The following is a 17,515-nucleotide window of genomic DNA, read 5'->3' on the forward strand; positions in this document are numbered from 1 at the left end:
TGATCAAATTGGCCAGGTTATCAGAGTATAATTTAAAAGAATAATAATAAAGAAAGATGTTTCAAATAAAAAGCACACACCACAGATTCCAAGTACCCATGAAAGAGAAGAGAGGCCCTTCATCTGTACAGTTTCTAGTTCAATCACATCCAAAGACTCAAGAGACAGTCAGTGATTCTTAACATGGGTAACAGGAATAGGAGTTAATTTGCTCAGACAAAATTCTTTCCTAATGAATCACTGCCCTTCAATTTGCTCTTTTATTTAACATTTACAAAGGTTGTTATTGACGTTTGCTGTATGTCACTGCCAGGGGACCAAGCTGTGTCTGTGCTTAGAAAGAACACAATGGAGACAAGGCGGAGTTATAATCAACATTGAAGCTTGCCTTCCTCATATGCCAAATATATCCTGGCCAAGCAACCTCATCCTAAACACTGCAGAGCCAATTAAACTGATCATTGTACTGAATACAAGATAAGCCTCTGCACTGTACGAATTGATAGGACAAAAATAACAGACAAAATGACTCAATAAAATTAACAATAAAATTTTATTTAATATCCCATTTGTCTGTGAAGGGATGACTTAAATATAAACTCTTCACAAAATAAAAATCATTAAAAAAATCTGCAAGTTTTTCTTTAAGTTATTATAAGACCATTTGAAATAATACAATTGTTTAAACAATAGTTTTCATACGAAGAAGGATAGGGTTCTAGCTGAAATAAAATGACCTTCACCAAAAGTTAAGGAAAATGTTAGTACAGATTTTAACTTATTAATAACAGAACATGTTTGAGTACTAACAATGTGCTAGGTATTATGTTGAGCTTGATGCATGGTTTATGTCCTTTAATTCTCAAACCAACCCTATAACATACATATAATTATCATGAAACACTACAGTTCTCTTAATCACTGCCTATATTTTTTCACTGGCTAAAAGTACCTTGGAATAGCTGCCAACCACAACCATTTCCTTACTAATAAGCTCCTGATGGAGCAGTAAGTTAAAAAAAAAAAATCATCTATGGTCATGTGTTCATATGTCAAAGAAAAATAAATAATTATTACTGAGATAAACATGCTTTCAAAAACATATCACAAAATAGAAATTAGCTACTAGGCTAAAAAAAAAGGTTCTCAAAATTTAAATCTACCAACCAAAGTTTTCTATCCTTACTGAGGAGATCATTACCACAAAGTCAAAGATTTTATTTCAAGACTGGGACCACAGTGAAATTTCACCTCTAAATTTACTTTTCAAAGGTAATTCTGTGTCTTCTGATTGACATGATGCTCAACTATAGTGCTCCTTTCTTGAAAGTAAGGGACCAGTCACTCAAGAAATGCCATTTATTTACTGAGTATCACTAGATTTCAGGCATACACTAAAAGATACAAACACAAAATGAAACAACAAAGAGACCTACCCTCAAATAATTTATACTTCAACAACTCTACAATAAGAGGTGATATGCTACTCAGCAGGTTGCACAGTGTTAAAATACAAAAGAAGCAGTGTTTGTATGTGAAGTCACAGATGTCAAATGTAAGCTGATGTATGATGGATAAAAAAGGCCAATGTCATCAGGCAAAGGCAAACACCTGTGGAAATACCTGATGGTTTTAAAAATGGGGTCACTAGGATACAACTGGAGTATAAAGTAATTCATAGAGATGAGGGGAGAAAAGGAGGAGGAGGAACTTGAGGATGCAGCAGCAGCAGCAGTGGTTTGAGGCAGATAATGAAGGTTTTTAAGAAGCCTGAGAAGCCTGGACTTTATTCTGTGGATAGGACAATTACATGTAGAGATCTGCTAGCTTCGTAGCATGATAAAGTGAAATTCATAACTGAGAATGCATTCAAAATGAAAACCATGCTTAAGTTAAATGAGTTACATAGTATTTTTCTTTCCCCATTCAAATCAAATCAGTATACTTCTACAGCTAAGACTGGAACATAAATTCTGATGTTATATTTTTATACACATTATAAGTCTATTAGTTACAAAGTTTGAATCCTTACTAATTCTTTGAAGATAACATTTCATCTTGTTATTCCCATACTCTTAAAACAGTGTTTAACATATAGAAAGTTTTCAATAAAATATGAAAAGATAGATGGTGTATTTAAACTCTTACAGGAAAAATCATTAGATTTTGTGTGATAGGAAACCAATCTCACAGTGCCTGCCCTCTGTTTGCCACAGAAACTCAAGGCCACCTAGACCTGACTGAAAGGATGGAACTTCAACTGCTACACTCAGAATGCAGCAATCTAAGCTGCCGAGTAACAACTTCTTCATCTGAACAGCTGAGGAGATCAAGTTGCAGCGTGGCCAAGTACAATCACTCACGGTTAGCAGACAGCTGAGGCATTCCAAGTGGTAGTGTTCATTTCTTCAAGTTATCTGCCAAAGCAACCACTAATCTTTAGACACAGCTAACCCTGGGTCGTCACTGAAAAAGCTACCTGAAGCATGGCACCCTTACACCACGGTGTCAGACCACTGCAAAGTCAGACCACCTGAAAATTCAACTGATGTCAGATCACAGGGTTAGAGGAGTGACACCTAGGACACCCCCAGACCTAGGGCTTCCTACTCATATCTGGAAAGCGACAGTCATTTGTTAGAAGGATCACATTTCTAAACTGGAAAAAAAAAAAAAAATCAGAACAATTCTCTCATTCCCACTTTCCTAAGATTGAGGAAGGGCAGTGGATTTCTTTTCCTTCTAAATCACATTATGGATAATAATATCTCATTACTCTAGAAACATTCCTGTGACCATCCAGAAAGTTTTTTATTTTCTCTGGTATCTAAAGGGAAGTAGAGAGTTGGCTACTTGTTCATAGGACACTTTGGGGTAACTCCTTTCTCTTGGCCCTCTCTTACTTAGAAGTGTTAATCTTTCCAAGATACACAACCAAATCTATCTATTCCTCTACTCCACACAGGCAAACTATGACCTACAAAGATCACTGAACCAGATCTCTTCTATTCCCTTCTGTGCCATTTTCCCCAAACATGAATACACCAAACACCTGAGTCTCCTATCACCTCTATCACTTAGGTCCTAGGGAGGAATGCAAACTGCCATTACCTTCAGTGAATCTAAAATCCCTTTTTATGCCTGCAACAAAATCCCTAGGAAAAGCTGCATGCTCTACTATGTTTCATAAAGTGTGGCCTAAAACTCAACAGGATTTGGCTACTCCATGACTCTGTCACATTGAAATAATACTTCCAACCAGAAACCAATTCAACCCCAGCCAGTTCTTCCACAGGTGAGCTCCATCTTAAAAGCAAAGAAAGCTAGAGTATCAGAGCAAGCTAGAAAAGGGAGATACCTCCATTTCAAGATCCCATAAATGGGACTAACACCAGACACAACACATCTGAGACAGGATATAAATATGTTCTTTACTCAATAAAATTCTACATTCTGTTCACTGACCCATTTTAGCTTAGTAAACTACACAACTGCCATTGACTCTCTGATGTTGGTAGATGTGCTGCCAAAGCAAGCACAACAAAGATAATTGGTGTAATTTTCACTTCTTTGGGAATGAAGAACTCTCTTTTTTATTTTTGTGGTACTAGGGGGTTGAACCTGGGGTGATCTACCACTACTGATCTACACCCCTACCCTTTTTTTTTTTTTTTTTTTAAAGACAGAGTCTTGCTAAGCTACTGAGGATGGACTTGGATTTGAGATCCTCCTTCCTCAGACTCTCCAGTGGCTGGATTACAGGTATGCACCACCACACTGGGCTTGACTCTCCTATTATCACATCAAGTTCTTTTCCCCCTCATTACATTAATATTAATGGGAATACAGTGAACTTGAATCTTCCAAGTGCTTCAATCTTCTTAACATCAATTGTTTTTCTAACCAAACACAGGGGCTTACTTTTGTTCCTCATTTGCACAATGAAGCAACCCAAACTCCTTTTTAGCTCTCAACATTGAATGCAGCCATTCTATCTAGGCCCAGCCTCCAAATTTATAAAGACCAACTAAGCCTCTTAAAGGGTTCTGTGGAATGGGACAAGAGGCAGCAGCCCTCATTCTACTCTTGCCTTTTGTGTGTGTGCGTGGTGTGTGTACACAAAAGTCTCAGTTTCAACTAAATTCATAGGGTTACAGTCACAGAGGAAATATGTAATGGAAACTCTGGAAAGAGGACTTCAACTTCTCGAGTGGGGTTGAATTTGTTTAGATTTTTTATTGAAAATGAAATGTGATACACATGAATTGAAACCCATTAACACAAAAGATAAGCTTGCAACAAATTCTTAGGAAGAGCTATATCCACTCCTGTGTTTTTATCCATGTTTGTCCTGAAACTCACTGGGACTTGGCTACTTTATGCCCCTGTTCAAGGTGAGATAATGCATTTCACTAAGAAGGCAACCAGAAGTCAACTCAGTCCTCCCCAGTTCTTCAACAGGCAACTCTTAGAAACAAACACTAATTTATTCTGCCCCTAGCCTTTGTTTTCAAGGCAAAAATATGGTACTTTTCCCTAACTATGGTACACTTAAAATGCTTTAAAACATGATTCTTTAAAGAAAATTTCAATAATTTGCTGAAGAAAAATTTCACTTCTTTTTAAACCTAGACTGATCATGTTAATTAAATCTTTCCTACTGTGTGCTTTTTTAATCCTTAGAACTGTTCTCTTTCAAGGCAATCTATTATGATACTAATCAGATATTTTATACGTTGTTATGCTATCATGAGAACCCATGCTGAGAAAGCTGTATTTGTACAACTTACTGGTAATTTAGGAGTCATTTTCACTTTTTCCCACTATCCATAGCTTGTTCTCCTATGATCAGTGATCCATACACATTCTAATTGGAAATATTAATTCTATTTGTATCTTAAATTTTAAAATATTTCCTCCATCATGTACAGCTTGGTGGCCATTCTATATTCTTTGTATCTCCTTACATGTTTATTTTCATTGAACAGAAAATCTTAATTGACTTAAGTACAATTGTGACTTATAGTAACATGCAAATGATTTAAGTAAGAACAATTAATAACATTAAATCAACCCATAACTTTAAACAAATGTTCCTAGGTTGCAGGTTCAAATTAACTAATTATAAGAACAAATTAAACCATCTAATGTCAGGACAAGAGAAACAGAAACTAATAATCTTATAGAAAAAGCACAAGCAAACTACAGAGAATTATAATCAGTCTTTAATACCACAGACATTAATAGGTTAATCTATTTATAATATTAATAAACATTACTGTGCATACTTACAACTGTCCTACTAGAATTTTACATATATATACTTATATATATAAAGCACACACACATACATATATATATTTTTTAATGCCAGATGTACCACCCCTTTCCCAAAATAATGCCTTAGTAGCTTTACAAAAGCTGACATCTTAGACCCTCCAGCTTTTCCCTGCTGACCCCACACACTGCAGCACAGCTATAAATGCCCTGAGAAAGAGGACCCACTGGGGAAAATTGTACTCTGCTCAGCTCTGCATGCATCAGTGGACTTCACAGCAGATAAATATACCCCACAGCCAGATTCACTGACACAATGAAGCAAAAGGAGAAATTTGAGATGCAGGTCCTTGATCTTAAATCTCTTTTTAAGCAAGGGGTGATTTGTTTTTACTTCACATTTCACATACACAAAAAAATCTCCCCCAAGGACTCATCTATACCAATCATTTGAAAATATTTCTGAAAACTTTAAATTTATAATGCACCATAGTTTGTTATAATTTAACAGGAAAAGCCATGTTTATAGTCTTTTTTTTTATAATTGATAAAATTTGACAACACAGAGGCAAGTACATTTTCATTTATTATTGGCTTTTGTATACATATTTACAAGTAGGGCTTTTATTTAAAAATTGACAAATTCCAGTAGAATCTTTTAAAATCCAAGGAAGGGGCTGGGGATATAGCTTGGCTGGTAGAGTGCTTGTCCTGCAAGCACAAGGCCCTGGGTTCAATCCCCAGCACCGCCAAAAAAAAAAACCAAGGGAAATTATGAACTAGCTTACTGATATTTTTCTCAACTCCACTTCAAAAAAGCATCCTGTTTTTCCCCCAATTTCATCCAGTGGCTCCAAGTCAGAACTCCCTCTACAAAGTTGTTTACCCACAATACCTAATCCCAGGGACTATCAGAATTGCCTCACATAGATTCTCAAACTCTTCCTGTAGAGCCTGTTTCTTATGTCTAGTGAAAAACTGAAATTGCAGAATGGTTTCCTAAGTAGAATTAGCAATCCCACCCTCTCCACACCCACAGTACTGGGCATGGAACCAAGGGCCTCACACATGCTAGACAAGTGCTCTATCTTCAGTCCTTTTCAAATTTTATTTTGAGACACTCTCAGTTAGTTGTCCTCAAACTTGTGATCCTCCCGCCTCAGCCTCCCAATCAGGTGGGATTACAGGCAAGTAGGCAAGATAACAGGTATGGGCCACCATCCCAGTAGAATTAGCATTTTAAAGGAGCCCAATTCCAGCTAGAATACACATTATAAGGGAGAGGAGGAAATTATTTACAATCAATCAATCCTCAACCTCATTTCTCAATCAAGCAAAAGTAAGAACAGGTCTAGACAAATTTTGTTTTTGTGACTTTCTACCTCAGGTACATTCGTGCTTGCATATGTGTGAGAGACAGAGACAGAGAGACAGACAGGAATTAAGCCAAAGTGAAACTTATCACTACAGAATAAACTTTAAGACCTCCCAGTAGTTTTCTTCTTTACATCTTTCCCCCTTCCTGGGCACCAATATGCTGCCCTCTTGCTAATATTTTTTAATGTAAACTCTCAATTCTTAAATATAGATTGTCTTGCTTTCTAAATATCCTGAATTTACTGATGTACTCAGAAACACACAGAGGCTTTTGGTCTTTGATGTTTCCTACTGTCTGATAGTACATCAATGTTGTGCACTCAAAGGAAAGGACAAAATGTGGACAAAATGATTCTTCTCCCTTGCTAATACCATCTATCAGAGTAGTAGTTTCCTAAAATTAAAAGTTTAAGAGACATTGCCTTAGAAACTCCTAGATTTTTAATGACTTAATAAGTCACAGGTATTTTTTTCTAGATTTCCATTAAAAATGTTTCTGAAAAAGTATTTTCCTTTGTACATGCCTGATCCTTTTCTTTCTTCCGATATTCCTAACCCTCTCTCCTACAATTTGAAATTTCCTTTATTTATTTATTTTAAATATTTTTAAGTTGTTGATGAACATTTATTTATTTGTTTGCTTGTTATTTATTTTGCTGAAAATCAAACCCAGTGCCTTACACAGGCTAGGTAAACACTCTACCATTGAGTTACAGTCCCAGGCCCTAGATTTCCTTTATGTATATATTGTTGTCTACTTGTTTGCCTTCTACTCAAACTTTTTCTTTTGAGGTAAGTATAGAGTCAGTCATGTGCAATTTTAAGAAATTATGAAGCGCTACTGTATAGCCTTTCTTCCACCTGGCAATATCTCTAGGATACTGACATTAATACAATCTATTGATCTTATTTAGTTTTCCCCGGATTTTTCCTTGGTATACGGGTGTGTATTTAGTTCTGTATGATTTTATCACATGTATAGGTTCATGCATCCACCATAACCATAATAGAGAACAGTTACATCACTACTGGGATCTCTCAGGTTGCCCTTTTCTAACCACACAATCCATCTCCCTAACCCCTAGTAATCAACAATCTGTTCTTGGTTCTATTATTTTGTCATTTCAAGAGCAATACAGAAATGAAATTAAATAGTATGTAATATTTTAGGAATGACTTTTTTACTCAACTGAATTCACTCAAGATCAATCTGAACTGTTGCATTGATCGATAGTTCATTCCTTTACTGCTGGCCAGCATTCCATAGTATAAATGTCCCAGTTTGTTTAACCACTGGGCATTTGGGCATTTGGGCTGTTTCCAGTTTGGGGCTATTACAAACAAAGGTGCTATAAAATATTCATGTTCAAAATGTTTTGCGAAATGAAAGTTTTCACTTCTCTGGAACAAATGTTCAAGAGTATAGCTACTGAGAAATATGGTATTTACATGTTTAGTTTTATAATGAACTGCTAAACTGTTTTTCAGATTGACCATGCCACTTAACATTCCCACTAGCACCATCTAAGTGATCTGGCTTCTCCACAGCCTCACCACCAGCCCTTGGTATTTTAACAGCCTGCCCACCCAAGGGGTGGAAAAGTATAGACACACATCATTGTGGTTTGATTTGCAGTTATTTTTGTTTTATTTATTTATTTTTTGGTACTGGGAATTGAATCCAGGGGTGCTTAATGTAGTGGTTAAATCACATACCCAGCCCTTTTTTATATTTTATTTAGAGACAGGATCTCACTTAGTTGCTAAGTGCCTCATTAAGTTGCTGAGGCTGGCTTTGAACTTGTGGTCCCCCTGCCTTACCCTCCCAAGTTGCTGGGATTATAGGCATGCACCACCGCAGCCAGCTGATTTGCGGTTCTTTAATAGCTAATCACATTAAACATCTTTTCCTGAGTTTATTTGACACCTGTACACCCTGTTCAGTGAATTATCTTCATGTATTTTTTCCCATTTTCTGGCTGGATTTTTTTTTCACAGGTTTTCAAGGTTGCTAAATATTTTAGATACAGTTCTTTGTCAAAAAGACATAATTTGCAAATATTTGGTCCCACGCTTATGATTGTCATCTCATTCTATTAATTGGGTCTTTTATGGAACAAAAAGTTTTTAATTTTAAGAAGGTCCAATTTATCAATTTTTCCTTTTATGAATTTGCTTGGGTATTAAGTCTATTTTTCACCTAGGCTATAGCTCAAAGATTTTCTCCTGTTTCCTTCTAAAATTTTACATTTACACTTAAGGCCAAGATCCACCTTGAATTACTATTGTGTAAAGTGTGAGGTTTAGGTTGAAATGCATTATTTTTCTTTAAGCATGTTCCATTCCTCATAGTTTATACCATGAATACTTGTGCCATAACTAGATTTATTTAAGTATTATTTAGCTCACATTAAGATTGTTGCCACCCATTCAGTTTATCTGTCAACCCTAGATTACGGCAGGTGACAAAGCATAGGTCAATAGAGACATTTAGAGTAGGCTGCAGGAACTACTGGCTGTTAACAATATTACCAGCTTCCAGGACAATGAATATCTATCTGTGCTCCATAGTATCAAAAGTTCAAGACACCAGATTCTCTCAGACATGTACACATTGAATCAGAAAAAAAAATTTTTCTAACTAACTGCTTTTCTCCAGGCATGTTTTTCATTTGACTCACTGCTTCCATGTACGCCCAATGTCAGTCTCAAGTCAAACAAAAACACAAGAAGGTCTTTTAAATCAAATGGGGGTGGGAGGGAGACCTATTCTGCAAAGTTTTCAAAAAATATACTTAACTTTTTAGAGAAGTTTTAGCAAGAACATTCTGAGTAGAAAGTATGGAGAGTTCCCATATACTCTCTACCTATCTACCTACCTACTTACTATTTAGACACACACACACACACTCACACAGTCTCCTCACTATCAAATTCCCATTCCAGAGTGGTACATATTTTACAACTGATGAACCTATACTGACACAATTTTATATTATCTGAAGTTCACAGATTGCATTAGGGTTCACTAGTGTTACACATTCTTATGGTTTGGACAGAAAATAAAGATATTCATTGTCTCCACCATTAAAATGTACAGAATAGTTTTCAGTGTCCTAAAAATCCTGTACTATACCTATTCAACCTCCTCTTCCCTTTAAGCACTGGCTATCGCTGATTTTTTTTTTTTTTTCACTGTTTCTATATTTTTCCCTTTTCCAGAAGTACAGTTAGAATTATATACTATATAGACTTTCCTGGAGAATATCTTGCTAATTGAAATAAGCCAATCCCAAAGAACCTACATCATGTACAATCAGAAGAATGAGACATTATACTTCATTTATGTACGATGGGTCTAAGTGTATTCTACTGTCCTGTATAACTAATTAGAACAAATTAAAAACATTTTTTTAAATCCTTCAGTTCAGGGCTGCGGTTGTAGCTCAGTGGTAGAGAGCTTGCCTAGCATGTGTGAGGCACTAGGTTTGATCTTCAGCACCACATAAAAATAAATAAAGGTATAAAAATTATAATAACATTTTTAAAAAACCCTTCAACTGTTTCCTGCTCCTTTTTCTCACAATAAACCTTGCTAAAGACTACCCCAGCAAAATCCATGCCTTCAAACAGAAACAATTTTTAAAATTATATTAAGTACTCATTTAATAGCACTGATTTTGCTTTCTAGGCCAGAAATCCTATAATATTTACTAGCTAGCGCTCTGTAAAAGTTTTGATAACACCTGATCTCAGGGACCAGTGTAAAATATATGTAAGAGTTATTAATAAAATTTATAATTAACCTCTAAATAAACTAATTGATTTAATTTGCTGTGAAGTGGTCTTGTACTCTACTCCCATTTGTCTAACAACTCTCCAGAGGTATTCTCAAAGTAAAAAACAAGTATATAATAAAAGAATTACTATAGAACCACCAAACCACACCACAAGGTAATAATACCCCAAAACACATTTTCCAAGAGGAAAGAATTACGTAAAAACTCAATACACATGTATAATACAAATGCAAATGCATGTGTCTGTGTTTACAGGTAACAAAAAGTCCTAAATATAAATAGAATAGCAAGTTCTAGTGTTCATAAAAACCTAAAACCACACAAAAAAATGCCACCGACCAACAAAATATATAGTGTAAGTCACCAAAAAGTGTGGCTTATGAGAAGTAAAGACTAAATTTTGTATGACAAAATAAATAAGTTGAATTTGATGGAGATTACAAAAATGGTAGAGTAATACTCAAAATAACCACTTCACGTAAAATGTGAGGCTTATTAAACAACAGCAAAAAACAAAAATGAAGGATCAAAGTACAATGAATATTTTCCAACAGTAATACTTTTATAATTTAAACCAAAGCAATTCAATGTGTTTTCAAAAATTCACTTTCATTTGGTGGTTAATTAAAATTTACATAAACATTGTGACTACCAATCGAGTTAATACATAACTTCCTTTGAAAAAGGTTCCAGCATTTTCAGAATATAGGGAGTACCAGTGGCCCTCTCCTACTGCATCCACTTCTTATAACAACCATATTATTTCTCAACACTCCCAACTGAGAACCACTCAGATGACCTCTCAGGCCCGTTGTAGTTTGAAGAATATTAGTATGTAAGCAATTATTTATCAGAAAACCTTTATTCAATGATGCAGGATTCATCATTTACTAGGATAAGCAGTGAATCTTAAATTGTTCCCCATAGAAGGTATGACCTAATAATGCTGCTTTAGGACTTCTCTGAATCAAAACAGTGCCCCAAATTCTCAACTGTGTACCATGGTGGTATTCTCAAATTCTAGCATGTAATTAAACTATAAAGCCTACAAAAGTTCCTTAAGATTTTGTTTTCTAATAACCAAGGAGCCACAGAGCCTGTCATCCACCCCATTACAGATAAAACCCTTAACAGCCCTCAGTTAAGAGTTTATGTTCACTTGGCTAGAATTACAAACAATGGGAAGATTCAAGGAAGAAGAACCTATCAGATCCATGCTCCTAGATCACTTTAAAACTGTAAAGGCATTATAGTAAGTATTACTGTTCTCATGAACCACACACATGTCAAGTGATGATGAGCAAATGGACTGGGTAAAGAAAAAAGAATAAAGGCGATCCTCCATAATTAAGTCCATACAGTTACTAGTTTGAAGGTTCCAAAATTAAGGCAACATTGTTACTTCATGAAAATACTCATTAAATCATAAAAACAAATGAAATATTCTCCACATGTAGTATGGCTGTCTCAAGCCAGAGTCTGTGAAACTGTTGGTCAAAGTCTTGCTAAATATCCCATAATACACAGCAAATACAAAAGAAATACTTAAGATGAATATCATGTAAGAGACTCAAGGTTTCATGATATCCATGAAAATGACATAATCAGCTACAAAGTCATTTGACAGATTAGGATCTGAGTCAGTTAAATAACTGAGGAAAAAATAAAGATTCAAAGGGGAAGTAATGAACATATATAGTACCATACAATTTTCTGGAGGAAAAAATAGGGATAGGGGTCAAGTTCAGTGGTAGAGCATTTGCCTAACATGTATAAAAAACTGGGTTTGATCTCTACCCCTAAAGGAAAAACAAAACAAACCCTCACAAAGTTAATGATTAAGTAGAGTTTGTTTATATCATGACCTGGTAGATAATGTTATTTTCTCATTTTAGATTGATTTTCAAATAAAGGCCAAATAAAACATTTCCCCTCTATATTTTCTAAAATCTTGGTTACTCTTTTAAGTAATTCACTCCAGGACTAATAACCCACAGATAAAAGGGAACTATGCCTACACAAGGGTACTCTGGAACACAAAGCATGGGTTCTCGTTTGGTCTTTTCCAGACCAGTCATCTCTGGCTCACAGGAATGACTTGGGAAAGAATGAACCTCCGAGAGCTGGGGGTGCAGCTCAGTGATAGAGCATCTCCACAGTACACGCAAGGCCCTAGATTCCACCTCCAGCACTGAAGATGGAAGGAAGAAAGGCAGGAAAAGAAGGAAGAAGGGAAAGGGGAAAGACATGAAGAAAAAAAAAAAAGGATAATTTAGAGTAACTGGGAAAGACTGAAATTAAGAATCTAGAAGGAGAATGATAGAGGATAAAGAATGATAGAGAATCATACTTCTCCCTTTTTTCAAATTCCCTCTGCTTGACCCAATTTGTTTCTCTATAGTTTTATTTCATTCTTTCAATAACAACTTATGAAGTGAAAAAGGGAATTTTTTTGTGTGGTCCTAGGGATTGAACATGATTGGGAGAGGGGTCTACCATGGAATCTACTTTCTTTTTTATTTTGACAAGGTCTTACTAAATTGTGGAGGCCAGCCTCAAATCTGCAATCCTCCTGAAGTAGCTAGGATTACAGGCACCACTGCACCTGGCTGAAAGAAGGAAATCTGAAGAAAATGTTTGAACCCTTTGCTACCAGACCACAATTCAATTTACTCCTAGCCTTCTTGGAATGTAAATTGAAAAATACTATTTAAAAAGAAAAAAAAAAAAAAAAAAAAACCCTAGTTTCAGTGTTCTTTCACTTGTAACAGAAAGATTCCTAATTAATACACTTAAAGATGCTACTCCACCATAAAACTTCCCCTGATTACTTATGGCTGTACCTGATCTTACTCTGTCCCAATGTCTAAGAATTTCTTTGTATCATTCATATTTAGCCATGCATAATAATTACTGAAATTTTTAACTTGACTTCCCTACCACCCTAAAAGAATAAAATTTGTAAAAATAGAATATTATTTACTTTTATATTCCATATAGCACTTTCATACAGGGCAAAATAATGGATGAATAGGTATATTAATAAGATAGAGGTATCCAGCAAGTCAGGGTCTAGGCAGCAGCAAAAGAAAGAAAAAGATGCAGATCTATAATGTATAGTGAAAGGTAGCAAATGAAAAAATGGTTTGACATAAAAAGCAAAAACAAAACAAAAAAGTGTCGCTAAAAAGGACTCTTGAGTTAAATTAGAATCAAGAGGGACAGGTTCATGTTTCCTAACTAGTCATTTCATTCTTCTTGGCTTTACTTTCTTCCATTTTTACTAGGAATCTCTAACTTGAATATTTCCTAGTGCCAACATTTTGTGTTTGCAAGCAGTCAAAGGTCAGAGAAAGCAGATCAATGAATATATAATCATATTCTTTCATGATTTGGGGTTTCATTTGGGGTTAATGAAACACAGAGAAAGTATGAAGTACTCATTCTTATGAAACACTATCAAATCAAACACTAAACTATACTGGTTCTCTTAAGTCCAATTATAATCATTTCATTATCTCATCTAACAAAGGCATTTCATGTATATCAAAGTTAGACATCTTTAAAGGTAGAATTTTATTGTGTTTTGATATTCTGAAAACGGTAATTCTAAATTTTTTATAATTCTGGGAGACTATTAGATTTACCATAAGTTATAGTACAGGCAGTATCTAGTATTCTAAGAGTTTTTCTTGAAATTTGGTTGTTTGAAATATCAATACATAGGAAAAAATACATAGGAATACATACTAGATAGATAAAAAAAAATGTGAGAAAAATGTGGCTGGATTTAAATTTCCAGAAAAGTCCACAAAAACCTATTTAACCTACAATTAAATGGAAATAAAACAGTAGCTGCTACCAGAGGGGTCCTTTAATTCCAGAGGTAAAGAATGGAGCTGAGCAGAGACTCCAGGAGCAATGTGAAGGGGCAGCTGGTTTGTTTATAAGTCAAATATTTATAAGCAGAAATTGACTGATGTTCTTGAACAACTGGATACCACCTATTAAATTAAATAAGATGCCTATTTAAAATGAGTTATAAAAATATACAGAGCAAATACACAGTAATTCCAAAGTTCTGTGTCATTTATGTATGTATGTATGTATGTATGAATATATTTATTCCTTCATACCACCAAGAATCTTTCCAGGTTGTATGCCACGGAAAACTAGTTCCCCAGAAGCTAATGATACTTTTTACAAAAAGACTTCTAAGTATCATATGAAACTGGGATGTACTGGGTTACTAAAAGCAAAGTTAAACAGCTTTTTCTTTTTTTCAGTCTTTAACATACAATCTGGGGACAACTGATACAAAATATATAATAATGTCTAAAGTTATTTCATTATGGGAACTTTCTTCATGGTCATCTCTCAAAACCACTGTTTTCATTAATATAATTAAGGAAAATGCTTACCTAGCAAGAACCTAGGAGCATTACAACAAAGAAACAAGAAATATGCAAATAGAGTGAGCTAATGGAAAGAAAATTCAACTGGGAATCAGGAGACATAGGTTCTACGTTCGTTCAGTTTTGCCATTTACTGACTGTGACCTCAGGAAAAACCGCTTTATTTTCCTGTGCCTTAGTTTCGGTTTTATCATCTGAAAAACAGCAACTATAATTTTCATTGTAGCCTTTCTCAGAATTGAAAAAAAACAGATAAATGAGATTATGGAATTATAAAATTCTAGAGCTAGGTAAATATACCTAGTAGTACCCTCTCAGAAAGGTAAAGGTTACTTTCAAGTCCTAATTTTTTAACCCTGTATTTCCCCCCCCCCTACTACATGTTGCTTTCACTCTTTAAAAACTGGGTCTCAGAAAGGACTATAATTGAAGGTCTTAGAAAAAAGAAAACTCAAGGTATCTTTACAGCTTAAGTCTCCTGTTTATAATACACACATACTCTTCCCTTAAAATACAAAGCTTCAAAAAGCACAGAGAAGTAGAAAGATTCCAGTAGTATGTCCCATAATCACTTGGGGATGGAAAGTATGCAATTCTGTGACATAATTCATTTCCATGTTCAATTAATAAGTTGGTCCTATCATCACCAAAAACAATAATTAATTACCAACAGGTAAAGCAAAACAAATTTTACAGAAATTAATAAGGGGATCAAGAGTATAGAAATGGACCAAAGCTAGAAGAGGCTAGAAAAAGACAAGGCTATTGGTACAATATTGCAGTTCACTTTTATGGTCAAGGTTTTTGCACAAAGTTTTAATTATGATACAGAACTGTTTGATGCTAATTACTGAGTGATATAATTCATAAAAAGAAACACTAACCCAGCATAATGACTTTTGACTTTCAATAAAACACTTCAAAATATCTAAATGAATACAGAAATGTACTTTCTATGATAAACTATTCATTACTGAATCATTATCAACCCGTTAAGACAAAATTTCTCATTTTTGCAATGCATAAAATCATTAGTGTTTGAAAGTTGCATCGTGAAAGACAATGGCACTTTAAAATTCACTATTTCTTTAGGCAAATGTGCTTATGGCTGAACTTAGCACTCAAAAAATAACAACATTCACTAGATGTATGATCCCCTCCCCACACACACTTAATAGTTTATTACATGAAGACAGCAGTGATGAAATGTGTTACTGCTTTCCTATTAGCTTTAAGTGTTTCTGAGCATTCATCATTCACCACACCACCCCCAAGTGTTACCTGTTTTGACAGTTAGGTATCAACAGTTCAAATGCTTCTAATACTGCCAGACACATATCAGCAGAGCTTTAACAATTCAGGTTTTCAGTCTGAAACTCCCTTAAACTATCAAACAGCTAAAAAAGTGAATCTATCTATTTAAACCCTATCTAGTACTGTAAGTCAGTATGTTCAGGTATCTAACAGTTCAATTATTTTGGCTGACATTAAGTTAGATTACCTGTTGCTCATATGGAGCTGCACTTGCCACTTAAGAGGCATTCATTTCCAAAAGCAAGCTACTACCATGCAGAATGCTTCTAGTAAGTTATTATACTGAAGTACTCATTTAATCATTTTTCTTGAAAATAAAGGGACAGAGCATGGTAAACCAAGACTTTGCCAAGGACCGGTCAATCCCTTTTGAATATATCTACCTAATGATTTCAGGGTTACTTCTCCCTTTTTAATATGTAAATAAACCCTTTCAAACTAGATAGTTAAAACTTGCAATGAAAATGTATGGTCTGTATAGCTGCACTTGATTAATTATACAAGGTAGTTCAGTAATTATTTGAAAACTGAAGAAACAAGCAAATGCTCATAATTGTTCCAAATGAGAAAATGTTACCTCAAACTGAATTACAGGAGTATTTTTAGTCAACAGTTACTCAAAGAGACTGACATGCATACCTCCTGAACTACATTTAATTCTTTCATTTGTCCCCCACAATTTTAATAGTCACCTTAACTCACTGCTTGCTGATGATGCAATTCACTGGGCCTAAGAGTCATCTCTGTGAGCAACAAAGGTAAGAACATAAATACAAAAAGGGCAATTTCTGATTTTTCACATATCAGAGTGAGAGGCTCAAATAAGAAAGTTTAGTTCAATGCTAATTTACAAAAACATTGATTTTAACTTGCCCTATCATACTTAGTATAAATTAAATGCTACTTGGGGTCAAGTTAAAATGCAAAAGGAATTTATTTGAAGGTTCTAGTCTGTTTTACTTTGATGGTAACCCCAATGAAAAATTTTAAAACAAACTAGCATGCTTTCCACAGCCAAAAAATATTTTGTTTTAAATTCAACTCTGATTTTTACCTGGAATAATATATTTAATGCCATGATTTTCATTTGTAATTGTAAAAACAAACTGTGATTTTAAATACAAGTTTTACTGCTGATTAGATTTCTTCCCTTTATGTCATACTCAATGATTCTGGTTTTAAACCGTCAACTGCCTTAAGCAAAATCCACACTAGAACATCAGACTTTGTCTCCTAAACATTACAGAGCACAGAAGAAAGAAACAAAAGACTGTTCAGAGCAAAACCATTAGAATCTGCAGACCACCAGGATTTTGGATTTGGGTAATCCAC

The 17,515-nt window shown here is 34.8% G+C and overlaps 1 protein-coding gene across 13 annotated transcripts in view; it reads right to left on the reverse strand.

Moving 5' to 3' along the window:
* Nucleotides 1-17,515, reverse strand: part of Tcf12 (transcription factor 12) — a 355,814-nt gene that overhangs the window by 153,809 nt on the left and 184,490 nt on the right. The gene's annotated exons all lie outside the window — the stretch shown is intronic.

Source organism: Sciurus carolinensis, chromosome 2 (assembly GCF_902686445.1).
Source record: "Sciurus carolinensis chromosome 2, mSciCar1.2, whole genome shotgun sequence".
NCBI classification, from domain to species: Eukaryota; Metazoa; Chordata; class Mammalia; order Rodentia; family Sciuridae; genus Sciurus; species Sciurus carolinensis.